Below are 27,957 nucleotides of genomic sequence, written 5' to 3'. Positions count from 1 at the left end.
AGGCATGGCCCATGGCCCACGGAGCAGCACACAAGTTGAGTGTTCCAGAAAGATTATATGAGTTACAACCCTTGACCTTTTATTCCCAGCTAGACAAGGATTAGTTCTCCTCAGCATGCAGGAAAATGTGAATGCATTTTTCTAGGGCTAGTGCTAAGGCAGAGAAGCCACCAGTGGAAGGACCATGAGGACTTCCTGTATTAATATTATCTCAACTCCTGGGAACAATAGGCAAATGCACTTGAAAAGCTACCCTTTTCCCTGGAATCAAGGAGAACACTTTGCCATTGGCTAATTACTTATTTATTCATTCAACAAATATTTATTCATAGTATACTTAAGTTCTTGCATGCATGCATCATTACACTGGAAACACACTATAGCAGGAAACCCTAGCTAAATAAATGCTAGTTTCTTTCTTCTCTCTGGGTAAATGTGTTCTAATCAAATACAATGAACTGACAAGCAATCTTTGAGGACTGCCTTTAACTAAATTCAAGATATAACAGGAAGGGTTATGGGAGGCTCCAAACTGCTCATTCCTTTTTCAAATTAATTCATTTCCAAGTGGATACTGCTAACCAGAGATAAGGTAGGCCAGCCTTCCACATGTCAGAAGTAAAACTCATTGTGCTATCTGAAGTTTCCTTACCATATTTCTTGACGCAAAGTACAATATCATTAGATTTAAACACAAATTAAAACAGATAATTTTTCTCTTCAGTCTTCAGGTGTAATTTGGCACATGTAAATTGTTTTTTCTTGATAATTTAAAGAGTGACATGATAGATTTGATCAGTAGCATTTTATTACAAAATCAACAGGCAGTCATTACCTGGGTGACTCATGATGGCGTGTAGAGCTGTTCTTAGCCCATCTAAAAAGGAAGAAAAGTTCATTAAAGTTCAGGTGTTGAGAACACAAATTTGAAAGCCTAGGTTTTTGAAAATTGCCCAGTTTCATGAAGCATAGACTCCCTTAAAATCTGACTCTCACCCAGGGTTTGTGAATACACGACTTCAGTGACTTAAATTAGTCATGTGAAGAGGAGCTGGCTAGTTACAAGATGGGAATCATGCCATTCTCCTCTGTTTACCACAGACTAACAGGGGTTGAGTTACAAGTGTTTATTATTTCTGAAGCTGTACTATCACATAAACACCAATGTGAAATTCTCAAAGTGGACACTGCCTAGGAACAAGGACTTACAGGGGTGACAGAGGAGTAAACCAACGCCAGTCTCCATGGAGTCTCCTCTTTCCCCAAGGCAGCCTGTGACGTGACATGTCACTTGCCCAGCTCCAATGAAGGGAGGATCTACAGGCCGATAGGGGAAGAAAGGGTCATTAGGTAAACATATGCAAGCAGAAGTCCTTTCTGAAATGGATCGAGTATCTTTAATCCTGTATTCTGGCCTCCAGTTGATTTATGGCTCTTATTTTCTTTTCTCTCTTTCCTTGTAAAGCTTGCCAAAATAGACTTTCCCTCTGCCTTGAAGCGTGCAAGCACAGAGTTCTATCTTTCTTGATGAATCGGATTCTTGCCAAGTGAAAGCTTTCATGACAAAATTATGCTCTGAAGAAAGGACAAGGTGATAGCCTGAGAGACTTGAGAGAAACACCACAGAGTGTTCCATGGGCTGCTAAGTTTAGGAGATTAAGAACTAGGCCGTGATCTTCCCCCCACACCTTATTAGTGTCCCCACACCCTGCCCCAACATCAGCTCAGTGATAATAGAAAAATTGCACAGATGTTAAGTCTGATTTGCTTAAGGTAAGGTATTAGGGGTTCTGCCCATCACCCTTTGGTTCTGCTTTACCTTAAATGACAAGGAACTGCTATGTGCATTCTCTAATCCTTCCCCTCCCTCAACCTTTGGCCTTATGCCAAATTGTGAAGTAGGTGAAGTGTGTCTCAGGCACCCAGTCACGTTCATTTGTGATCTTCTCCATTCCCACCCACCCCAGCCTTCCAGAGCTCCACATCACTCAGACTTCCTCCTGTGAGGATGTGGTCATTATAAATAAGGATATTCAAAACTGCAAGAGACCTTCCTTTTCTCGTTCTTTTCAAGCCTACCATTACAGGAGAAGACTTCCAAATTTCTTTCTCCACCCCAGATCGCTACCCTGAGTTGCAGGGCTACACATTAAACAATGTGTTGGACATGTGCACAGGAATAGTCAACCGATATCTTCCATTGTCAACCTGTCTTTCTGTATTGACTAGTGGAGCAGTCTTCCTTCCCATAACCCAGATCAATAGCCATAGAATTGTGATACACCCTATCCTTTCCTTTACCATCAAAGCAATGTTCAATTCTTGTCTATTCTACCTTCTATTCAGTTTATCAACAAGTATCTATGCAATGCCTATTCTGTGCCAGGAATGTTTCTAGGTTCTTGGGATATATCAGCAAGCAAAATGGGAAAAGAGCCCTGCCCCCACCTAGAGTTTACATTCGAGTTTTGACAGACCAGACTCTTCCTAATAATGGTGATAATGATGATAATGATAATGATGACAATGATGATGATAAATAAGTAACTTAGTCTCTTAGAGAACGAGAAGTGGAATGGGAAAAAAATTTTAAGTAGAATTAAGAGGATTTGGAGTGACACATGAGTGGGCAGTCGGGGTTGAAACTTTTAACAAAGAGGGCAGGTAGACCTCACTGAGACATGCTACTCAAGCACAGGGGCATAGCCATGATGGTATCTGGAGGAAGAGTGTTCCCCAGCAGCGGGAACAGCCAGTGCACAGGTCGTACAATGAGAATGTTCCTGGTCTGTTCACAGAACAGCAAAGTGGTCAGTATGGCTGAAGCAAGTGAAAGGGTGGGAGAGTGGTACCAGAGGAGACCAGAGGGGCAACTGAGGGCCAGAGGGTATGAGGTCTTGGGCTTCCATGTAAGAACTTTGACTTTTACTGAAGTCCAATGGGGAAAAATTGTAGGATTTCATGTTTTTACTTAGAAGAGAATTATTCCGGCTACTGCACTGGAAACTTAGGAAGCAAGAACAGAAACAAAAAGACCAATTAGAAGGTTATTACAATAATGCAAGTGAGAGATAATGATTTCTTAAATCAAAGTGGTTTCAACAGAGGTTATAAGAAGTGACCAGGTTCTACATAAATTCCGAAGGAAGGTCCAACAAGATTTCTTTTTCTTTTTAGTCTTGGTCTTCTTTTTCCTTTCATTTTGAAATAATTTTAGACTTACAGAAATGTTGCAAAAAAAAAAAAAAAAAGAGAGAGTTCCCAAATACCCATCACTCAGCTTCCCCAAATATTTACAACTTACTTAATTGCAGTTGTTATTATTTAAAACCAGGAAATTAACAATGATACAATACCATTAACTAAATTACAAGCTTTATTCAACTTTCTCCGGTTTCTCCCAATGTCATTTCTCTGTGCCAGGATCCCACACTGCATTTAGTACGTGTGTCTCCATAATTTCCTCCAATCTGTGACACACAGTTCCTCGGTATTTCCTTGTGTTTCATGACCTTGGCATTCTCGATGAGTAATGGTCAGTTATTTTGTAGAATGTCCCACAATATAGGTTTGTCTGATATTTTCTCATAATTGGATTGCATTTTTGGCAAAAAAAAAAGACAGACAAGATGTATTTCTTTCTCTATGCATCATATCGGAATATACACGGTGACAATGTGTCTTCTTAACTGGTGGTGTTACTCTTCAACGAGATTTCTTGACAGATTGAAATATGGGGAATAAGGACAAGAGGAGTCAAGAATGACACCAAGATGTTTGTCCTGAACATCTAGAAGGATAGAGTTATCAACTGGGGTAGATGCAGCAGGTCTAGGGGAAGCTGAGTTCAGCTTTGAACATATTAAGTCTGAGGTGTCTACTAGATATCTAAGTAAGTGTAGGTTTCATGCAGGCAGTTGCATATATAAGTTTGGAGTATGAGAAAGAGGTTGGGCTAGAGAAATTAATTTTGGAATCGTCAGCATATGGATGGTTTTTACAGTTATAGGATTAAATTAAGTTCACTAAGCAAGAATATAAGAATAGACAAGTAAAAAAATAAGGAGTGAGCCCTGGGACATTCCAACATCAGAAAGTTGGTGAGAAGAGGAGAAACTTGCAAATGATATTAGAAACAGCAACCAGTAAGGGATTAAGAAACAGTCTTGGTTGATTCTTTATCCTTTCCTCTCCATCTTTATTCCCATGGCCTTAACCTAGGCCAGTTTCCTTAAAATATTGTCTACCCCTTCAGGATTCCATTTTCCTCTGGAAAATGGGGTTTTAAATAGCTTTTAATTCTTAGGTCTGATATGAGAGTTAGGAGAGAAAATAGCTATAAATTATTTTGCAATGTCTGGCACGCAGAAAATGTTAGCTACTTTTTTGTCATTATTATTCTTCTCTGTCTCCTTCATTAGACTGTGAACATCTTGATAGCTGACCCAGTTTTATTTTCTTTTGTTCCATTCCCTAATACTGCATTAGTACATTATTAACGCTCAATAAATAATTCTTGAATGAATAGAAAAAAGAAGAAAAAAGTTAAGGGCCCTGCTTAACCCAAAAGATGGAATTCTTATGAAATTCCAAACAATGGCGCTTAGGATACATTTTGCCAGACGGTCTTCCTTGACACCTCTCAGAGCATATTCCCTGGGCGACCACCTTGGTGTCAATTTTCCCATTCTGTGTCTTGAGTGGAGAAGAGCTACAACTGAGCTCAGACTGGTCCTTGTCTGAAACTTCCCCTCATTGCATTTAGCTTCTCAGGATTTATGAGTCAAATCAATCTCTCCCAATGACAACCCTCTCAAGAATGGCACTGAACTCCTGACAATCTAGAATAGAAAGATATGCTTGACCTTGGACAAGTTAATTAATTCTTTTTTATGTCTTGGTTGTATTTGTTAAGTGGTTGTATCTGTAAAACTGGAGATGATGCCTCTTCTAGTAGAACACAATGGCTGAACAAGACCATCTCTTGAGGTGGTCTTTCTTTCTTTTTTTTTTTTTTTTTTGAGGTTCTTATTCTTAATAGACAACAATGTGATGAGAAATAGAAACCAATATTATATTTATTGTTCTATATTAGATGGTTAAGTGGGCTGGTAGAGGGACCACATACCTACTAAGACTCCATGTATGGGATTATCTAATGTTATAGTATTAACTCTCACAGCAGTTTTATGGAATAAATATTAATATTAGCAAATATTTAAGAATTTGTAGAGAGAGATAGGGACTCGAGTCCTTCTGATCCAAATGAGTGATTTTTCCACTGCACCAGGCTGGAAAATAAGATAGAGAATCTATCTGAGTAGAAGAAAGTGCTCAGCTGAACTCTGGGTGGAAAAACTACAAAGCTCTGTACTTCTGCCCTCTGCAGGGACTCCTAGACTGTTCTAGTATACTATTCTGAGTTTCCATTTTGGCAGTGTAATTTAAAGGAAAACTTCACCTGTGTAATTAAAACTAGGCATTTATGCTACAGAGACCTGTGATTTTTTCCCCCTTACATCAATGTTACAGACTTGCTTGCTTTCAATATTTTCTCCTTAACCAACATTGCACTTTTAACTCTCTTGGGTGAGGGGGTAAGAAACAAGACAGAAAAAAATCAATGGCACCAATGTTCAGAGTTCCCTGTATAGGAAGTAGTAAAACTGGAACTCAACTATTAAGAACCTTTCAGTAATTAGTCTTGTTTTGGTTTGGTTTTTCTTCCTATGTCCCACTTTATTTAAAAAAAAAAAAAAAAGAGGTCACTAGAAAACAAGTATATAGCAGAGATTTAACCTTGGCATCAAAAAAGCAATTTCTAGAGTAAATCCCAGTCCTCATACACACACAGTTAGCTAAACCTTCAGTATCTACATTTGCTTGGCTGCAAAATGAGAATTCATATCTTTAATCATGACCTAGGGGCACTGCAAGATAATCATTAAATATATTCACTAAACTGTACTTACAAGGGCAGAAAATTAGAATAACACATCAGAAAGATTTTTTAAACAAAGATTGAAATTTAGAACTGGTTTTCTAGTTAATTTTCAGTTAATTTAAAAAATTTTACTCTATCCCACCACAGCAGTTTCTGATGGAAGATAACATAAAATGAAAATCATTTGTCTCCATATGATTCATTTTAGCAAACATTAATTCAGTGCCAGGTATTTTGTTCATTGCCAGCAGTGTATGAAAATAAATATAAAATAGACTTACCATTTCGAACAGGGTTAACAAACTGCGGCCCACGGACCAAGCTTATTTTCGTATGGTCCATGAGCTAAGGAGAGTTTTCACATTTTTTATGGTTGGGGAAAAAAATCAGAAGAAAAAAAAAAATTGTGACATGTGAAAATTATATGAAATTCAAATTTCTGTCCATAAGTAAAGTCTTATAGGAACACAGCCACACTCATTTTTTAGATATTTATCTAGGGATGCTTTCACACTAAGATGGCTTAATTTAGTAGTTGACACTGGTACGATTGGCTTGCAAAGCCCTCTCCAGAAAAAGTTTGCCAACCCCTACTTGAGAAGCTCACAATCTATGGTGGGAGAGAGGTACACATATGCACTTAGTTTTCCTAACATGATTAGTGCTGTAACAGTGGAAAAGTTATTCCTTCTGTCTGTAGAAGTCTGAATTTAGCGAGCATATTTAAGGAGAATGAAGGCAATGAGGTAATGAAAGAAATTCTAAGCAAAGACATGGAGAATGAGAGCATAATATAGGGACAGAGAATAATGAGTCCATAATGTATCTGAGAGAAGTTCTGGGAGGATTATAGAAAGAAGTGGGAGATGAGATTAAGAAAGTACATGAAATCTGTGCAAATGTAAATTGGTGCAGCCACTGTGGAAAACAGTATGGAGGTTCCTCAAAAAATTAAAAATAGAACTACCATACAATCCAGCAATTCCACTCCTGGGGATATATATAAAGAAAATGAAGACATTAATTTGAAAAAATATGCATACGCTATGTCCATTGCAGCATTATTTACAATAGCCAGGATGTGGAAGCAACCTCAATGCTCATGAATAGAGGAATGGATAAAGAAGATGTGATACACACACACACACACACACACACACACACACACACACACTGGAATATTAGTCATAAAAAGCATGAAATCTTGCCATTTGTGACAACATAGATGGACCTAGAAGATATTATGCTAAGTGAAATAAGTCAGACAAAGACAGGTAAATACTGTGTAATTTCACTTATATGTGGAATCTAAAAACAGATGAACAAACATAAGTAAAGAGAAAGAGTCATAGATACAGAGAACAAACAGGTAGTTGCCAGCAGCAAGGCACATAGGGGGAGGAGACAAATAGGTGAGGGAGACTAAGAGGTACAAACTCTCATTTACAAATGTCATGGGTATGAAATGTATAGTGTGGGAATATAGTCAATAATTATATAATATCTTTGCATGGCGACAGAGGGAAACTTATCCTAATGACTTATCCTAATGATCATCTTGAAATGTACAGAAATATTGAATCACTATGTTGTGCACCAGGAAATAACATAGTGCTGTAGATCAATCATACTTCAAAAACAAACAAACTCATAGAAAAAGAGATCAGATTTATGGTTACCAGAGGTGGTGGTGGGGGGAGGAGGAATTGGATGAAAATGGTCAAACACACAAATTTCCAGCTATAAGATAAATAAGTACTAAGAATGTAATGTACAGCATGACTGATATAATTAACACATATATATTATATATGTAAAACTGTATATTATATACAAATATATATACAATATATAATATGTAAAACTGTTAAGAAAGTATATATTATATATAAATTGTTAAGAAAGTAAATCCTAAAAATTCTCATCACAGGAAAAGGAGGTGGTAACTATTGTGGTAACTATTTCATGATGTATGTAAGTCAAATCATTATGCTGTACATCTTAAATTTATGTAGTGCTGTATGTCAATTATATCTCAATTTAAAAAAAAAGGAAGATGAGATTAAGAAAGTACACGAAATCAGATTAGGATTTCTAACCTATTCAAAGATTAGGTGTCTCCTGTAGCCAGTCATTAAAGATTTTAAAGCAGAAGTGCTTGATCAGATCTCTGAGAAAGATAACTCCAGCAGAAATGTGGAGGAGTATTCCAGTTAGTTTTACTTTAAAATACCATACGTGGATGCCCATTCCCTTGTTAAACTATAAAATAATCCTGTTTAATTGAATAGGCACTGCAGATCTCCACAGCCTGGCTTCATTGTCCCATTGGAAAGATTTGGCAACCACCCGCTGCTATAACATTTTCTTTTTTTTTTAAATAAATAAATGTATTTATTTATTTATTTATTTATTACTTTTGGCTGTGTTGGGTCTTTGTTGCTGTGCGCGAGCTTCTCATTGTTGTGGCTTCTCTCGTTGCGGAGCACGGGCTCTAGGCGGGTGGGCTTCAGTAGTTGTGGCTCGTGGGCTCAGTAGTTGTGGCTTGCTGGCTCTAGAGTGCAGGCTCAGCAGTTGTGGCGCACGGGCTTAGTTGCTCCACGGCATGTGGGATCTTCCCAGGCCAGGGCTCAAACCCATGTCCCTTGCATTGGCAGGCAGATTCTTAACCACTGCGCCACCAGGGAAGCCCTGCTATAACATTTTCAATGCCATAGAAATATTAGGTAAGAAGGAAAGAAAAAAGAATATCAACTATATTCAAAAACATCTTTAAATGATTTGGTGTATTCTGCTGTTATATATAAAGCAAAATCAGAGTTATCTTTGTATTCAAACAGTAACACCAACCTTAATTTTAAACTGAGTTTAGAAAATAAAATGAGTATATATGTCAGGCATGGAACCCAGAATTTGCTTTAAATATGATGTTAAGTATTTGGCAAAGAGAAACAAACAAAAATACTTGATTGTATTGCAACTCTAGGCATAAAGACTTGTGCATTCTTCTGTTATTGGAAAGTGAACTCCAATTGCCAGAGGCAAGTTGGTTGGGTGGGGGTCATCCACAAGGTGAAACCCCAAGGGAGAAACTGGTAGGATTTGGTTTCCTTCTCCCATTGTATGACACTTGCAGGTGTTTGGGAAACACAGCATTATGAAAAGTGAAACATATTTTGATGGGGCTGGACTTTCTGGTCTTTAATCCAATAGTGTATCTCGTACATCTTCAAGAGTAGGGTACTATGTGATAAACTTTCTAAACTTATTTGACCACAAAGTAATTTTATTCAGAGTATCTAATAGAACTAGTCTATCATGGAACCCACTTTGGGAAAAAAAAATACTAATTATCCTCAAAAGCTACACATCTTTTTGCAGGCAATTTTATCCACTGCTATCTTTCAATAACCATATATTTGCTGATGATGATGAGCAAATTTATATCTCCATTCAAGTATTTTCTCTCTTGAGCTCCAGGCATGTGTATTGCATCATCATTTGAATGTCCTGCAAGCACCAAAAAAATCTATATGTCAAAAATTGTCAACATTTCCATCTCTGCTTCTACACACACACACACACACACACACACACACACACACACACATTCATTTTCAGCCCTCTGAGTACTCACAATCTCAGGAAATAATACTACCGTATGGCCAGTTGCTTCAATAAGAAATCTTGGAGATATCTTTGAGTTATTTTTCTTCCTTACCACTGATACCCATTCACCTCCTTGATGTAACTACCTCTGAAATATCTCTTAATTCAAGTCTTTTTTCATAAGCCCTACCATCCTGATTCAAGCAATGGTCTCTAACATACCTCTGGTCTTGCTTCCTTCCAGTCCATTCTTTGTGACATAGACAAAAGTTACATGGGTTTATACAGTTGTCAAAACTCACTGCAACACCCAAGATGTGTGCATTCTATTTTATGTAAATTATATTTCAATAAATATAAATGTTGCAGCACCTTGATACCAAGTAATTCAGGTGCCTTTAAATAAGAAAAGGTAGGTTAGTTACTGGTTCTCTAATGTAATTATTGCTGAACTAATTTTGATTAATGAATTGAATGAATCATCTAAAATTCTGCTGTCATGAGTCAGTGATCTTCTCATGGTTATAAGTGCCAATAAAGCTCAAACTAGTCAGATTGGTACATGTCTAATAAAAAGTAAACACACAGGCAAACCTCAACACTGTAAGGTAAGATTACTCAGAACAAACATTTCAACTCCCAGGCAGAGCCAGTGTTGACTCAAAGACCACAACATGGTGCTTCTGTAGCTACCTTTTCACTAATTTAAGAAAGAAAGAACTGGGAATTACAGACAGAATTTTGTCTCTACATCACATTCTATTTTATATTTGGCAAAATAGCCTTATAATCTGTCTTAAAAGCCATTAAGAAAATGCAGGTCTTTTTTCCCACAAATCTCCTTTTTTATCCACATCCTAATACTGTCACGCATATAGGGGAAAAAATCTACAACATTTCCAAAAGAATTTAACATTTTTTTCTTCACTCTGAATTCCTTTAAACAAAGCCCATATATTCAAGAACCAAAAAGGAAAAACATAATTGTGATATTACTTAAAAGGCAGAAACAGAAAATAAAATAAGAATGGCTTTAAAGAACTATAAGTTTATGTAAATCAACTATACGTCAATAAAATAATTTTTTTTTAAAGCTATAAGTTTAGTTTCCTCATGTAATAGTTCTCATGGAAGCTTTCAGGGCTGTCATGGCTGCTGCAGAGTACTGAGAATCCAGGATTTTTCATCTACTCGGTATGCCAACTTCATCTGGCAGCTTCCAACTCTTGGTCCGATGGCAACTTAAACTCTTACCATCTGTGATCGTTAATTTTTAAATGTCAACTTGACTGGGCCACAGGGGTCCCAGATATTTGATCAACGTTCTTCTTGGTATGTTGTGGGGTGTGTTTGGATGAGATGAACATTTGAATCAGGAGACTGGGTAAAGTAGATTGCTTTCCTGAATGTGGGTGGGGCCTCACCCAATCACTTGAAGTCCTGAATAGAACAAAAAGACCTAACCTCTTGTAAATAAGAAAGAATTCCTCTCTACCTGACAGTTTTCAAATGTGACCTCAGTCTTCTCCTGCCTTTGGACTCAGGCTCAGACTGGAACTTACATCTTTAGTGGCCCTGGTTCTCGTACCTTCAGATTCAGACTGGAACTATACCACTGGCTCACCTGGGTCTCTAGCCTGCCAATTTCAGATCTTAAGGCATCTCAACCTCCATAACTACTTGAGCCAAAAATTTATAATCAGTCTCTCTCTTTCTCTCTCTCTCTCTCTCCACACACACACACACACACATACACACATCCTTTTGGTTCTATATCTCTGGAGAACCCAGAATAATATATATTTTGGTACCAAGAGCGGTTCTAGAGGAACAGAAGTTTAAGGATGAGTTTTCCAAATTGTTTCAAGAGTTTCTGGTATTGACTCTCTAATCTGATTAGATTTAAAAATGATAATTACTCTATTTCTAGTGATAAAGAAAGAACTGATAGTCTGTGGACTGATCTGGCAATAGAGATATGCAAAATACCTCCACTGGATACTCTGAATCAACCACTCCTAAGAAGCAAGGAGGTGGGTGACTGTGTATATGATACTTTCAAACAATTTGGGAAAACTAACAAATAGAATGAGATTGCCTGGTTACTCATAATGTCACTGGACAAAGTGGTGAAAGTAAAGGATGACCTCAGGGATTTGAATTCCCAGCTCAAGTACTGCTTCAAAGACTTGAAAGTGTCTACTAGTGCCCTAAAGAGAGCTTTATCTCCTGTAGCCACGGGGTGAGGATTGCTGAAAATCAAACACAGAATCTTATCTTGTGACTGGTTGAATTACAAGTTGCACTCCCATCCTCACAAGGTATCTACTGTGAAAGTAAGGATATAGATTGGGAAAGAATGGGATACTGTAAGTTGGTATGGGAAGACCCAGATGAAATGAGAGACATTGAACCCCTAAATTCTGATGTCTTCTCTGCTACTGGAAGAGCCTCCCCACCCCCAGAGAGAGAGGCTTTCCCATCGCCAATAGTAGGTAACAACCTCTTCACCCCTGTCTAAGGGGATTAACCCTGCATTGCCTGGGGAAACTGTAATAAACTCCCCTGAGGCAGTTGCCATAAAAGACCATCCTGATTCTCCTCAGAACCCCCTCACCACTCCTCTTTGCTTCTAGACCTGTAACTAGATTCACATCGCAGTGGGCCTCTAAAGGTGAGGTACAAAGTGTGACCCATGAGAAGGTATGTTACATTCCAGAAGAACTGCATGGGTTTTCTAATTTAGACGGAAATCTGAGGGATGTGCGTGGGAATGGACACTGAGGGTGTGGATAATGGTGGGAGGAACATAAAGTGAGATCAGGCCAAATGGATTGATATGAGCTCACAAGCTTAGATTCTGCATTCAGTGTTGCAGCCCAGGGTGTTAGGAAGTGTTCTAACTGTGTGTTTGATTGGCCAAACCATGGACCAAAATGTGGTCCACAGTGAGCCATTGAGAAATGTTACCTCTGCCTTACTTTAATGTAGAGGAAGGGATTCAAAGGTTTGGAAAGACTGGAATGTTAGAGTAGATTTGTTACTTATAAGGCTTATTCTCACACGATGGGAGGGTCTAGCAAACAACGCTACTCTACACAAATGTGAGAAAGAAATTTGTGAGGGGAGTCTTTGTATCCTTGAAGAGCTCCATGATCACTCTTGTTTGCAGGCCAGACCTTAGCAGACACTGAAGTCACTGAATCAGGAAACGTAAATACAATGGGAATAATTGGATCCCAGCATGGCAGGAGTCAACTGGCAGTATTCAATCTTCAGAGGCATGGTGCATGTGTTATCATAATGGATAGTAGAGTTAAAGCAACAATCAAGAGAGTCTACATTGTATATATCCATGGCATTTGGCTAATGGATCATGGTGCTTCTGGAAGTGAAATAGATAGGAAGCCTACTAAGTGCTTCCTCAATCTATATACAAAGAAAATTTCTAGGTCAGATGAACAAAAGTCTCATCGGAATCATAAAAACAAAGTCGTGGTTTCTCAGTTATTTCCCAGACATAAGCCAGTTTACAGACCCAGATTCCTAGGAGAAAGGCCCTGGTACACTACCAAAAATTTATACTGTTCATTTTTCTTCCAGCCTTCCCCAAAGAGACCTACAGACTTTTACCAGGGTAACTGTACCTTTCTGGAGTTCTGGACATTGGCTCTGGACTGACACTAATTCTAAGAGACCCAAAACGTCACTGTGGCCCACCTTCAAAGAATGGGCCTATGGAGGTCAGGAAATCAATGGAATTGAACTCAGGTTCATCTCACAGTGGGCCCAGTGGGTCTCTGAACCCGTCCTGTAGTTATTTCCCCAGTTCTAGAACACATAATTAGAATAAATGTAGTTAGCTGCTGGCAGAATCCTTACATTGATTCCCTGACTTGGGACTGAGGGTTGTCATGGTAGGAAAGGCCAGGTGGAAGCCAATACAATTTCCTCTACCTATGAAATACTAAATCAGTGGCAGATATCTCATGCCTTAACATTTTTGACAAGAAATATTTTATTATTTTAATGCTATTCCATTTTTAGGAATCTAGACTTTAAATTCCATGAGGCTAAGGACTGTGTTTTTCTTATTCAACAGTATATATTCAGCAACTAGTGAGGGTCTAACACATTATTATACAATTGGTGTTCAATAATAATACTGAATAAATGAATAAGCAACAGTAAATCAACAAATATTTTATGTAGTAAAATGATACAATAATCTTTGCTTTTTAGACAATATGAAGAAAATAAGATGGGAGTTAGAAAACATTTAAAACTAAATGATCAAGAAATATTATACATATGAAAACTCATTAAATGCAGCTAAAATAATGTTAGAGGAAAATCTGTAACCTTAGATACTTACATTAGAAAAGAAGAGTTAGGGGCTTCCCTGGTGGCGCAGTGGTTGAGAGTCCGCCTGCCGATGCAGGGGACACGGGTTCGTGCCCCGATCCCGGAAGATCCCACATGCCGCGGAGCGGCTGGGCCCGCGAGCCATGGCCGCGGAGCCTGTGTGTCCGGAGCCTGTGCTCCGCAACGGGAGAGGCCACAGCAGTGAGAGGCCTGCGTACAGCAAAAAAAAAAAAAAAAAAAAAAAAAGAAGAGTTAAAAATTAAAGGGCTAAATATCCAACACAAGAAATTATTAAAATAGCAATAAAATAAACCCAAAGAAAATAAAATTGAGGAAATATTTTAAGGTCATAATAATAAGAAATAAGAAATAAGAAATTAAACAATAAACAAAATAATCTAAAAGTTAATAGAAAGGATCAACAAATCCAAAGTTGATTCTTTGAACAAAATATTGATAAATAAAATTAACAATCTCAGAGACTGATCTTGAGAAAAAGAGCAGTGTAAGAAGCAATATGATAAATGCAAGAGGAACATTATTTAAGATGAAGCAGGAGGTTTTAGAATACATTATGAGAAAATATTATGATCATTTTGATTCTAAAGAATCCCAAATGTGATTGAGGAGCAGAGGGGTTTGAAATTCGACTTCTCCTTTCAAATGCCCTGTGACATGACAAAGCTTAGGTTCATCTCTTATGTAATCAGAGAACCAAGGATCAGATCAGATTCCCCTGCAAGCAAATTTGAATGGAATTACTACCGATTACAGCTATGGTCACTGGGCAACTTTCCAGTTAGTAACTTTGTTCTCAAAAGCAAACTCGGGCTTCCCTGGTGGCAAAGTGGTTAAGAATCCTCCTGCCAATGCAGGAGACATGAGTCCAGGAAGATCCCACATGCTGCAGAGCAACTAAACCCATGCACCACAACTACTGAGCCTGCGCTGTAGAGCCCACGAGCCACAACTACTGAGCCTGCATGCCACAACTACTGAAGCCCGTGCACCTAGAGCCCATGCTCTGCAACAAGAGAAGCCACTGCAATGAGAAGCCCACACACCACAGTGAAGAGTAGCCCCCGCTTGCCGCAACTAGAGAAAGCCCACGTGCAGCAACAAAGATGCAATGCAGCCCAAAATAAATAAAATACAATTAATTAATTAATTAATTAATTTTAAAAAAAGTAAACTCAACCTTTCCTCAGCATATCAAGGTCATAACTGCCAAAAAGAAAACCAAAGGAAAACATGCCCTTCTCTTGAGAGTTATCAGATTGATGACACTGCAACATTAGAATGATAGCTGTTATTTCACTTATAGACGTACAGAGATGGAGTTCAAGATAAGAGATAATGAGTGAAATTTATTCTTGTTCTTTCTGCCAATTTTTTTCCTGTTCTTTTTTTGTTTGTTCGTTTTTTTCTGGGTTGACAACTATACTCAACCTAAAAGGAATTTATAATTAATATGATTCTATTCTAATGGAAATAGCTAAAATTAGAGCTTAGTTTACATCTACTCTTTGCTGGTCACCGTTTAAACTGTATTTCCTTCCAAAGTTTTGTGAAGTTGCTTGGTGCACTTTTCATTAGGTTAAAAACACATCATTTGTTTGGGAAAATACATGATTTTTTATAAAAGCTCTAATAAATTCTAATAAATTTTAAGTGTTGAAAATTGAAGGAAAAAGACAAAGAGTTTACACAGAGACTTCCATTTAATAAACTTATAAGTTTATACACATTCATCTCAGCAAACATTTAATCTTTGTAAAAAATTAATAAAACGGAAACCTCAATTAAAATAGAATCAGGTGACCAGAAAGGGGGCATGCCCTGCTAGAGATCAGAGCCCACCAGAAAGAAGAAAGACTTCCTCCTCTTTCTTGCCAAGAGCTCAGCCAATGAGAGACTGTCAGGACTCAGCCAATGAAAAGCCACTATACTTTGAACACTCAATTCCTCCAATGGATTCTTTGTTTACTACAGCCCTCCCATTTCCTTTCCCCTTCTTTAAAACAGTTCTCCTCTCCCTGCTGAGACTTGCTCGAGGCTCACCATGATTGCAGACCCAGAATTGCAATTCTTTGTTGATCTGAATTAATCCATTTGTGCTGGAGAAATAACTGTCAGTCTATTTGTTTTAGGTCAGCACCTTCTTCCTTTCAGATGAAAGTTTGCTGCTTGAATCCATGGAGACTTCATGGGCAGGCGAGTTTCCAGGATGTCTGATATAAACAAGATGGGATTTGGTTCAGTTACAGATTAAAGTGAACACAGCATGGAGGCGGGTAGAATAAAGTGGAATAGAGGCCATAGCATAGGTTCATCTTGGGACATGGTGTCATATAAGGACATACTCTAGAATCAGGGCTCAATGCCCAGCTCTGCTTCTTACTAGATGCCTGATCATGGGTAAGCTCCCTAATCTTACTATGCATCAGTTCCCCCTTCTGCAAAATGAGGTTAATAATAGTACTTACTGCATAAAGTATTGGAAGGACCAAATGACACAGACATATAAATCTTTTAGCATAGTGTATAATATGGTGAATATTTTAATAAGTAGTTGCCATTATTATTGTTATCATCAGAAACATCTTGTAAAGCTGTCTGGGCCTAGCAGATGAGGTCACATGGTGAGGACCACAGAGTGGGTCATACCTGAGTAGCTGTGTCTCTCATATTTTAGATGAAATATTCCTAGTATCACTGATCATATTTGATTAAAATATCCACATAGATACACCGTAAGAACCCTGCATTCAAGCAGCATGATATTTTTCATAATATTCTTTCCGTAAAGACTTTTTATTATAAAGAAATAAAATTCTTCTTAGCATAACCTAGTTTGGAGGATGGTAATTTGAGGGGCTAATTGACACTTGCTATTCCCAACTCAGCATCCTTCAGCTGAGGCTGCCTCCTGGGTCACAATTGCACAGGGTCAGTGAGATATTCACACAGACACAAGAATATAAGAAATAAAATGCATCTCATCTGAAAATCTTGATAGATACAGTACAGAACTGCAAAGAATTCCAAAATAGGTTTCAACAAGAGAAAAATATATATGAAGAAGTGGAGATGATAAATCTAACAAGCTGTGGAGGCAACAGTAATTCAAGAATTCCTTCTCTCCTACCCTAGGGATAACATCTCACTTCTGGGGCACCTTCTTCCCTATCCTTATCACCACTGCACACACCTCTCCAGAATGACCAGCCTTTGTATGGGAGGTGGGGGGGCGGGGAGAGGTAGAGTCCTGCTATGGCAGAAACCTCCTCCTGAAGAATAAACAGTCTAAGTCCAGTCCTGACTCTGCAGGGAGTAAGAAATCAGGAGGAGGGAGTGGAGAGTGATTATAAATAGAAATATATATAATAAATACACATAGAGGAAGATGCCTGAAAGCTTTCAAAGATTCTCAAGAATCAAACCTTCCATCCACCAATAAACCATATTACCAAAGTAAATCCGTAAATGGCAATTTGAAACATATACATTCTCACACATGGCTCCCTAAATTTCCATCTGTCCATTTTCCATCACTTTAGGGATGGGCTCTTTAAAAAATATTTCACACCAACTAAAGGAAATCAGTAAGCACTTTGGGTACAGGGCCTGTGATGAAATAGTTATGGCCAACCACAGCCTTTGATATCTCAGGTGCAGAATGATCGATCTATTCTTAGATTTCTTTAACAAATTCACCCAGCTCAAAATCAATCACTTTAGCCACTGAGAAGTGGTGGTTGAGAAGCGGTGTCAAAGAATGTTCTGGAAGAGAGATATCACTATTCCAAGAGGTTATCTTTGCCCTACCAGGATCCTCATCTAGAGGATAGTAGGATGAGTATCGTGATAGAGAGTATACAGTGTGACAGAGGAGCAAAGAGGGGGAACATATACATCAGACTGGAGGAACTTTGGGTAGGGGAGATGGGTCAGAAAAATTGATGAGGAAAAGATCTTGCTGAAGCTGTCAATTCCAATCCTGACCCCAGAAATAGCTCCTATTAATGCCTTGCCTTCTACCAACTCTTTGAAGAATCACTCCCCAATCCCAGGAGCTCCCCATATATTGCCCTCCACCTATCAGTACAGCCTCGAAAATACTGTTTTTCCTCCCTAAACCTCTAGGCCTAAGTTGAGAAGTTTCTCACTTTCACATATACTGTTACCATATACCAGGTTCTGTGTTAGCTGAGATTATGATAAATCCAAGTAAAGACTTTTTTTAAAACTTATTTTTTTCAAGTATAGTTGATTTACAATGTTGTATTAATTTCTACTGTACAGCAAAGTGATTCAGTTTTACATATATATGTTCTTTTTCATATTCTTTTCCCTGATTTTTTATCACAGGATATTGTATATAGTTCCCTGTGCTATACAGTAGGCCCTTGTTATTTGACCACTATATATATATATATATATACACTTTATATATATATTGAAAAAATATACATAATAAATACTTTATATATATATAAAGTATATATATATATATATATATATATATATATGTAAAATGTCCAGACAAATCAATACTTAAATTTCAATTATTGGAGAAAGCAAATGATATATCTTATAACTTAAATTTCTGTCCCTATTACAGATTTCTTGCTAAGGTGGAGAAAATAGTATTTCAGAAATTTCAAAACCATTATGTGTCATAAACAGCTTAGAAATTCTCTAATATAAACAATCTGGTCCAACATCTGTTAACATGTGGCCAACCACTTAAGAATTTAAGCAAACTCCAAGTCTTAGCTTTTAATATCTTCTTGCAGGTAAGTCAAACAAGAACTTATTTTCACTCCAACTTTTTGATGCTTTTAACGAAACGTTTTTCAATGCAGTTTAGATGAGAAAGATAAAAGACCATAAACGTTTTTCACTCAAAACTCTATTTTCTCAAAACATGTAGTACGATGAAAACAACATCATTGTAGTTAGGCCCCAGAACAATTTTCTTAGCACAATTTCCTAAAGCCTAGGTGTAATGAGAAAAATATCATTATTGGGTTTGGTTCTCTTTGGCCATTTTACCAAAAGCCTTGTTTTCTTTTAGTCATTTGCAGATTTCATGGGAGGAAAGTTGGGGAGCAGGGGATGCAGAGGAACAATTCCTCCAGCGTTTATCTGAGTTCATGTCTGCCCCTGGGTGGGGATGAATGACATTCTTTGCATTATGTTTATACAAAACTATAAAGGCTGTTGCTAATTGTTTTTATGATCTTCTCTATCTGGTGTGTATTTTAAGCAGAAGAGCAAGAAGATTTGATTCACCTGAAAAAATTAACAGTTTGGGGCTTCCCTGGCGGCGCAGTGGTTGAGAGTCCACCTGCCGAAGCAGGGGACACAGGTTCGTGCACCGGTTCAGGTAGATCCCACATGCCATGGAGCGGCTGGGCCCGTGGGCCATGGCCGCTGAGCCTGCGCGTCCAGAGCCTGTGCTCCACAACGGGAGAAGCCACAACAGTGAGAGGCCCGCGTACCGCAAAAAAAAAAAAAAAAAAAAAAAAAAAAAAAAATTAACAGTTTGTGTGTCTTTGATTCACCCTGGAATTTTACACTGCAAAAATCTACTGCTATTTTTATCTCCCAGAATGTGTTCCAACAGTGTACAGAGTTTATGCCTAATACCCAAACAAAGATTAAATTGTCATAAACTATATAAATTAATTTCAGGAGGCTCAGGAATATATTTGAGTAGAAAGAGTCATATTAGATAGGCTTGACTCATCAAAACATGTTCTTCCCCCACCCAGAAAATTCTCCCAACAATAAGCCCTCAGCATTATATTCAGAAGAAAAACATGCAAATTGGGAGATGGTGTTATCAAAATATAATTGGTCTAGAATGGAAGCAACTTAAATGTCCGTCGACAGATGAACAGATAAAAGAGATGTGATATATATATATATATATATATATATATATATATATATATATATATACAATGGAATATTATTCAGTCACACAGAAGAATGAAATAATGTCATTTGTAGCAACATGGATGGACCTAGAGATTATCATACTAAGTGAAGTAAGCCAGACAAAGACAAATATAATAGGATATCACTTACATGTGGAATCTTAAAAAATGATACAAATGAACTTATTTACAAAACAGAAACAGACTCACAGACATAGAAAACAAATGTATGGCTACCAAAGTGGATGGGGGGCGGAAATTAAGAGTTTGGGATTAACATATACCCACTACTATATATAAAATAGATGAACAACAAGGACCTACTGTATAGCACAGGGAATTATACTCAATATTTTGTAATAACCTATAAGGGAAAATAATCTGAAAAAGAATATATATATATGTATAACTGAATCACTTTACATCTAAAACTAACACAACATTGTAAATCAACTAGACTTCAGTTAAAAAAAGAAAAAAATTCGTCTACAAATATATGGGTATATTTTAATTATAATTCATGGAAAATACTATATTAAAAACTTAAAGACACACCCATTAGAATGGCTACTATTAAAAAAAATAGCACAGAAAATAACAAGTCCTGGCAAGGATATGGAGAAATTAAAAACTTTGTCCACTGCTGGTAGAAATGTAAATGGTGCAGCAGCTGTAGAAATATTTTGGTGCTTCCTCAGAAAGTTAAAGGTGGAAGTATCCCATGATCCAGCAATTCCACTTCCGGTTATATACCCAAAAGAATTGAAAGCAGGGACTCAGATACTTGTACACCAATGTTCATAACAGCATTATTCATTATAACCAAAAAATGGAAATAGTCCAAATATGTCAATAGATGAATGAAAAAGCAAAATGTGGTATCTACATGTAATGATATATTATTCAGCCTTAAAAAGTCATGGAATTCTGATACATGCCATAACCAGGATGAATCTTGAAAATATATCCTAAGTGAAACAAGCCAGACACATAAAAGACAAATATTGTATGATTGCACTTATCTGAGGTACCTAGAATAGTCAAACTCATAAAAGATAGAAAATAGAATAGAGGTTACCAGATATTGGGGGGAAGGGGAGCATGGGGAATTATTGTTTAACGGGTGTGGAGTTTCTGTTCTGGATGATGAAAAAGTTCTGGAACTGGATGGTGGTAATGGTTGCACGACACTGTGAAGGGACTTGATGTCACTGGGTTGCACACTTAAAAATGGTTAAAATGGTAAATTTTATTTTATGTATATTTTCACACAATAAAGGAAATTAAATGGCTTTTAAAAATGTGAAGAGGGCTTCCCTGGTGGCGCAGTGGTTGAGAGTCCGCCTGCCAATGCCGGGGACGCGGGTTCGTGAGCTCGTCCGGGAAGATCCCACATGCCACGCGGAGCGGCTAGACCCGTGAGCCATGGCGGCTGAGCCTGCGCGTCCAGGACCTGTGCTCCGCAACGGGAGAGGCCACAACCGTGAGAGGCCCGTGTACTGCCAAAAGAAAAAAAAAAAATGTGAAGAAATGCAGTGCAATTTATACAAAATTAAGTAAGATGCCACATACATAGCTAATCTCTTCATCTGTGGCAGGGAGAAAGAATGCAGGAAGGAAGCCAAAGACCCTCGATGCTTGAAGATAGGTTAGCCTATGGCCACGGATTCTGTTGGGCCAAAACATCCCCTCAGAAGATCAGTCAAAGCTACAACAATGTCACAGAGAAAAAAGTATTTTTATTAATTAAATATTTCAGCTTCCAGGCAATTGTTACATTGTCTTGAATATACAGCCTAAGAATTAAGAAATGCATGCTCTTACTTAAAACAACAAATTATTTCACCTAGGGTTTTCCCTCACAGTGATTTTGTTAAAGAACACTATAATTCACTTATTAAACTATTTTATTTCCATCACATAAGTGTACAAATACAGCCACCTAAATTGATAAACAAATATATTTTGTAGAAAATGATCAGGTTATAGAACCAGACTCAGTAGCTATGTAATCCTTGGATAAATCCACATCCCTAGAGCCTTGGTTTCCTAATCTGTAAAATGAGAATAAATACATAGCCACCACAGAATCAATGTAAGAATGAAATGAGATAATGTGAAAGCACCACCTCTGGCACATTATGAGGATCAAAATATTTTTTGATTATGTAAATGAGTGAATATAAATGAAGTGACTGGAAGAAAATAAGAAGAGGAAAGTTAGAACTTTAAGCAACTATATGCATGCACGTTGTCAACACATGATTTCATCTGATCTGTGGAAGCTTTTATGCAAAATGGGTGTGGAGATTCACAAGATTGGACCTGAAATTAACTGATGCATTCAGACATACTATATGTTATACTAATTCTAAAATAAAGCAAAAATAAACAAAATGACACGAGTAAGATACACAGACAAGATGATACAGGAGAAACCACATATAATTGGATAATAACCACCACCACTGTGAATAGCATGCAATTGTGACTCACAAAACACTTGTTTGCTATGGTTTCTTCCTTTCTTTCTTTCTTTTTTCTGTCCCTTTCATGAAAAAAAAAAGAAGTTTGTTTTTCTTCAAAATAAAAACACTGGTTTGTGGGTTTGGATTGATTTTTTTTTTTTTTTTTTTTTTTACCCTTTGTTTGAAAAGGTCAGTAACTGTCAACCCACGTACGAAAGGGTAAAAGTTTCTGGCTCTGGAAATTTGATTGTTGAACAAAAGAAAAAAAGAGACCACCTTGTATCACTGAAGACAAAATAAAGAAAACACTACATGTTTCCAACTTGCATGTCATAAGGAATCTTGATCACTTTGGCATTAGTGTTGGAGAAAACATTATGTTAATGTTTGTTTTCCTGACACTTCAAAAGTTATTTCTTATATCCAAATAAGAAAGGAACATATCTCCCCTGACAAGAAGTTTTAATACCAAAGTAAACAATCTGTTGGATTGTTTTACTGTAACTTGACTAAACACCGATGGTTCTCTAATTTAAACTCTATGAAAATTAAGGTTGCATCATGGTAATGACAACATGAATTGTGCCAAAGAAACAATATTTTGCTGGGATCCATGGCAACGTCACAGTCATCACACGTATGGAACAAACCTCCAGAACATTAGGTCATATTTACCTCATCAGGTAAAAGTCAAAAAGGATAACTGTGAACCATTATAGTATTGGAGTTAACGAATTTATTTTTAACTGACTTCTCACTCATCTAAATAGTTAATTTAGTCCTGACCACTAAATTACATTTTCTTAATAATCTGTGTGTGTGGTTTTTAAAAAATATATTTGCAGTTATACATCATGTCAGTTCATTTTGAAGTGATGAAATAGCTTCCTTTTCTTTGTATAAATGTCATCTACCTTAGATTAGACTCTGTGGAGGAGATAAATATTTCTTACCTGATGACTCCAAGATTTTTCACAGAACCAATTTACCTGTATCTACTCAAGATAAATATTAAAAGATAATATCTACTTCGATCAGAAAGTACACATATTGTAGTAATGGTACAATGTAGTATTGTACCATTACAACAATATTATTTCGATGGCTAAAATTATAATCCTATCTAAAAATAAACACAAAAATGTAAGTGAGTTTCTCCTTTAAGTCACTTTTTTGTTTTGAAAGATGGAAGAAATATTCAGGATCTATATATGTATAAGACTTTGCCATTAAATAAATGAAGATAAGATGTGAAAAGAAAAATACTTGTAATATAATTATATTGTTAAGGCAATACTTACAGAGAAATGAATCAACTAATTGAAGAGTTTAGGAAGCGAAGCAGATTCACATTCTCAGACAGTGATATTCTGATTGGAATACTTGCTATAAATCTTTCTTATTCACTACATTTCTTAATGGAGATAGTTTTATACACTGGCCTCAAGCTAAGTCAGAGCAGAAACTAATAATGAAACTAGCAACAGTGATAACATCTGTGCATTTACACAACTGTTACTCTTTCTATGATAGAAACTCAAAATTGTTACACTTATTGGGGCTTGAAGTGAGGGTAGCACTTAATGATAAGGAGGGAAGTGGTGACTTCTTAACAAGATCAAGGTTTTTGAAGACATTTTTAGTCAAGAGATAGAGATCAGTAGTATTCTGCCTCTTTGAAAAACCGAAGGAAGACAGATGAACTAATAAAACAGCAGAATCGATCCTCTGCTTTGAAAAGAAAAAGAATGCTCCAGTGGAGAGCTTTCTAGTGGAACCTTAAGTCAAGGAGTAGGTATGGACTCCTCTCCCCTCTAACCAAGAAGAAAGAATACATCTACCTAGAATACTGGTTCTCAACCGGGACATGGTGAATATCTTTTTGACTGTCACCACTGTGGGAGGGGGGAGAGGTCTCCTGGCATCTAGTGGCTAGAGGAGGTCAGGGATGCTACTAAACATCCTACAATGCAAAAGACGGTCCCCCACAAGAAAGAATATCCAGCCTGAAATGTCAATAGCACTGAGGCTGAGAAATGTTTAATTAGAATGATATGGGACAGGGGTATGTAAACTTTTTGTAAAGGGCCAGATGATAAATATTTTAAGCTTTGCCACTTCTACAGTCTCTGTTGCCACTATTCAGGAACTCTGCTCCTGTAGCAGAAAAGAAGCCATAGGGGATAACACCTATTTTATTTATAAAAACAGGCAGCAGGATGCATTTGGTTCTCCTGCCTTACTTTGCTGACTCCTGGTATAGGTCATTTCTCCTCTTACAGATTGCTCTAATTCTTACTTCTGGAATTGGAAAGAATTCCAATTATCATGATGACTCCTTGGTAGTAGGAGTCTATACTTAGGAATGACATCCAATATGAGATTTAAAAAAACAACAACAACTCTACTTCTAACAGGAAAATTAAATCTGTGCAATGGCAGTCACAAAATTTTTTAAAATTTACTCTCTACTTTGAAAGGAAGTAATTTTTCCACTAAGATTTCATAAAACAGATTTAAAATTAAACCACTTGGCACCCCTCCAAAAAAAATTGGCAAATGAACAAACAAGAGTAGGTTTACACCCTGATTTTCTAAACCAGAGATTCTTATTCTATCTGTCGTGGTGCCATGGAAAGTCCTCAGATAGAACCAGGGGTTTATAAACTTGTTGAAATTATGTGTAAAGTATAGTGGGTATGTTTGTATGTGCATTTTCATGATGTCCTGGACCTCCTGAAAATTTAAGATACACCGCTAAACCATGCAAGGTAATTCAGAGAGTGTGTTTTCAAGAATGGGCTACTTTTCTGAGGCTGCCAGCATAACTGAAAAGCACTGCACAATAGCAGATTTGATTCTGTGTCTTTGACAGGCTGAACCAGTTGTTATAGATTACTACATAGTTTCTGAACAACTACATTAATCTTGGCCTCTAATTTGTGTTATACTCAATTTGGTTAGATGGCAAAGTTACATTTCTGAATCTAAAGTCTTGGTACCAACTCTTTTTCACTGCCTTGTTCCAAAAACCATCTAAGAAGGTTTTCAAAGATAAGTATATAGAGTGACATAGTGTACATTTTTAAAAGTTGAGAAACAGAGAGGGAAGGGAAAACGTGCAGGAACAAAAATCGAGCCAATAATAGAAATGTTTCTACTATGAACTCACTACACGTATTATATCAAAAATGTCATTTGATTTCTTGCTGCTTCTGTTTCCTAATCTTTAGAACTGAAATAGATGATTTCTACATGACATTTTCCTTATACTCAGGATTTATCGGTGGTATGGTAATCAGTCAACAAACAACTAGTAAATCTTCACTGTGAATATAGGACTTCATTAGGTGGTAAGGTGAGTCAGAAGTAAGTTTCGCCTACTGAATCATTAACCTCACTTCCTGTATTAAGTGTGCCCTTTTGGGAGGTTCTTCTGTCATCTGGTCCCACAATAATCGGCTTATGAAATCAGACTTAAACTATACCCTGACTAAAGACAGTTTGTATGAGTCTCCTCAGAGTGAGAAAACAAATAATGGGGGAAAGAATGGTAAATGGGAGAAAGAATGGGAGAAACAGTGGATATTTTGATGAAACAAGAACCATGACTTGCAAGCACTGTTTCTTTTAGTTATTACAAAACATTAGGTTTGGAAACTAATATGAGAAATAGATCTAAAGTGGGAATGAAATTCTGCAAATCTTCAACACTGGTTATTGGAATCATCAACATGGGGGAAAATAAACAATATCCTTTCCTAGGGGAAAGAGTATAAGGGATATCAGGCAAGAAGAAAGAGTGAAGAATTTCTCTGTTTCTCTTTTAACTGTCAAGATGAAACAGAACTAATGGTGCCAAAACATGTTCTTCCAATATTATACAGCTCTTTTTTAAGGTGCCTTATTGAGTTTAAAGGATCAGTTTACTTGGTTGGGGAGTCCATCCATCCACACCAGACTAAGTCAGAATCTGAAGATTCTACTTTTCTTCTTTTTGCTTTCGTTGCTTAAGGGTGAATTGCTGGCTCATCGTGTTGCTCGTGGGAGAGGTATGCATTCTTTAAATTACGGAACATAGCTGCATCTTACTGCTGTACAACAGGAAAGTAGAACTGCTCCAAGCAATGAGCACTGAGTCTCTATTTTCATGGTTGTTACCATGTAGTCACAAACAAAAATGGATGATGAAAGAATTAAGTTAATCTATCTCATGCAATATCATTAGTCACTTCCTAGGTTCTGGAGCTCCCTAAAGCAAAGAGAGAATAAAATTTCAAAATATTACTTTGCTAGTCAGTTTTATAGATATCAAGTTTGTACAGGCACATAAATCAAAATCTATTCAAAGTAAGGAGCAGATGTTTGAATTATTTCAACAAAGTAAAATCATCTTCTCTCGTACATGCTACAAATCCACAGCCTTTTCATAAGTATGAAAGTTGTGAAAAGGATTGGGATTCATCATTTAGGTTATTTACATTCCCTTTGAATTTTTTGCACCACGTGGTGGGACCCAAGGACATCTTGTTATTTCCATAACCATGGCCATTTGTGGTGAGCAGTCCCACTGTATACTGAGGCAGAAGTAGGCAGAAACCAACTCCACTGAATTTTTAAGATAATAATAATCTTTCTTGTTGGCCTTTTATTCGAAGTCATCCTTCCAACGAACATTAAGAACACAGTGGAGAGAAAAAGAAGAAGAATGGGAAAGAATTCAAGAAGACCATAGAAGACTTCATTTAGATTATTTTTCAGCAGAGAATACATATCAAAATATATATGAATATATATAATATATATGTATATTCATTTTACACCCTGCTTCCTTATAAAAGTTGGCTTATAGACTTTCACCTAGTTAAGGCATGTTAAGACAAATGATTGGAAGATTAAACTGAGTCTGTCTGAAAGATACAAAATTAGCAAAAGCGATGCAGTTGCTAAAGAGGTATTTCCCAATCCTTCTTACAGTATAAATGTTTATCTATTTTATACAAGTCCTATAATGAGAGATCAGAGAGAATAGAGCTTTGTTGCTTCTACACAGACCACAACCCCCAACACACTTCGTATACAGCAGAGTTTTAGCAATTAATAATAATAAACTTAGGCTTTCCTACCATGCAGTCTGCAGGTATATGTCACAGGAGCGCTACATCAGTGAAGATCTCTTATTTGGAGTTCTTTTCTTTCTTTTTTTTTTTTTTTTTTTTTTTTTTGCTGTACGCGGGCCTCTCACTGCTGTGGCCTCTCCCGTTGCGGAGCACAGGCTCCGGACACACAGGCTCCGCGGCCATGGCTCGCGGGCCCAGCCGCTCCGCGGCATGTGGGATCTTCCGGGATCGGGGCACGAACCCGTGTCCCCTGCATCGGCAGGCGGACTCTCAACCACTGCGCCACCAGGGAAGCCCTTTTCTTTCTTTTTTTAAAAAAATTAATTAATTAATTTATTTTTGGCTGCATTGAGTCTTCGTTACTGTGCGTGGGCTTTCTCTAGTTGCGGAGAGCGGGGGCTACTCTTAGTTCTGGTGCACGGGCTCCTTACTGAGGTGGTTTCTCTTGTTGCCGAGCATGGGCTCTAGGCTCGTGGGCTTCAGTAGTTGTGGCATGTGGGCTC

Source organism: Mesoplodon densirostris, chromosome 17, assembly GCF_025265405.1.
Source record: "Mesoplodon densirostris isolate mMesDen1 chromosome 17, mMesDen1 primary haplotype, whole genome shotgun sequence".
Lineage (NCBI taxonomy): Eukaryota > Metazoa > Chordata > Mammalia > Artiodactyla > Ziphiidae > Mesoplodon > Mesoplodon densirostris.
This window is presented reverse-complemented; position numbering follows the sequence as displayed.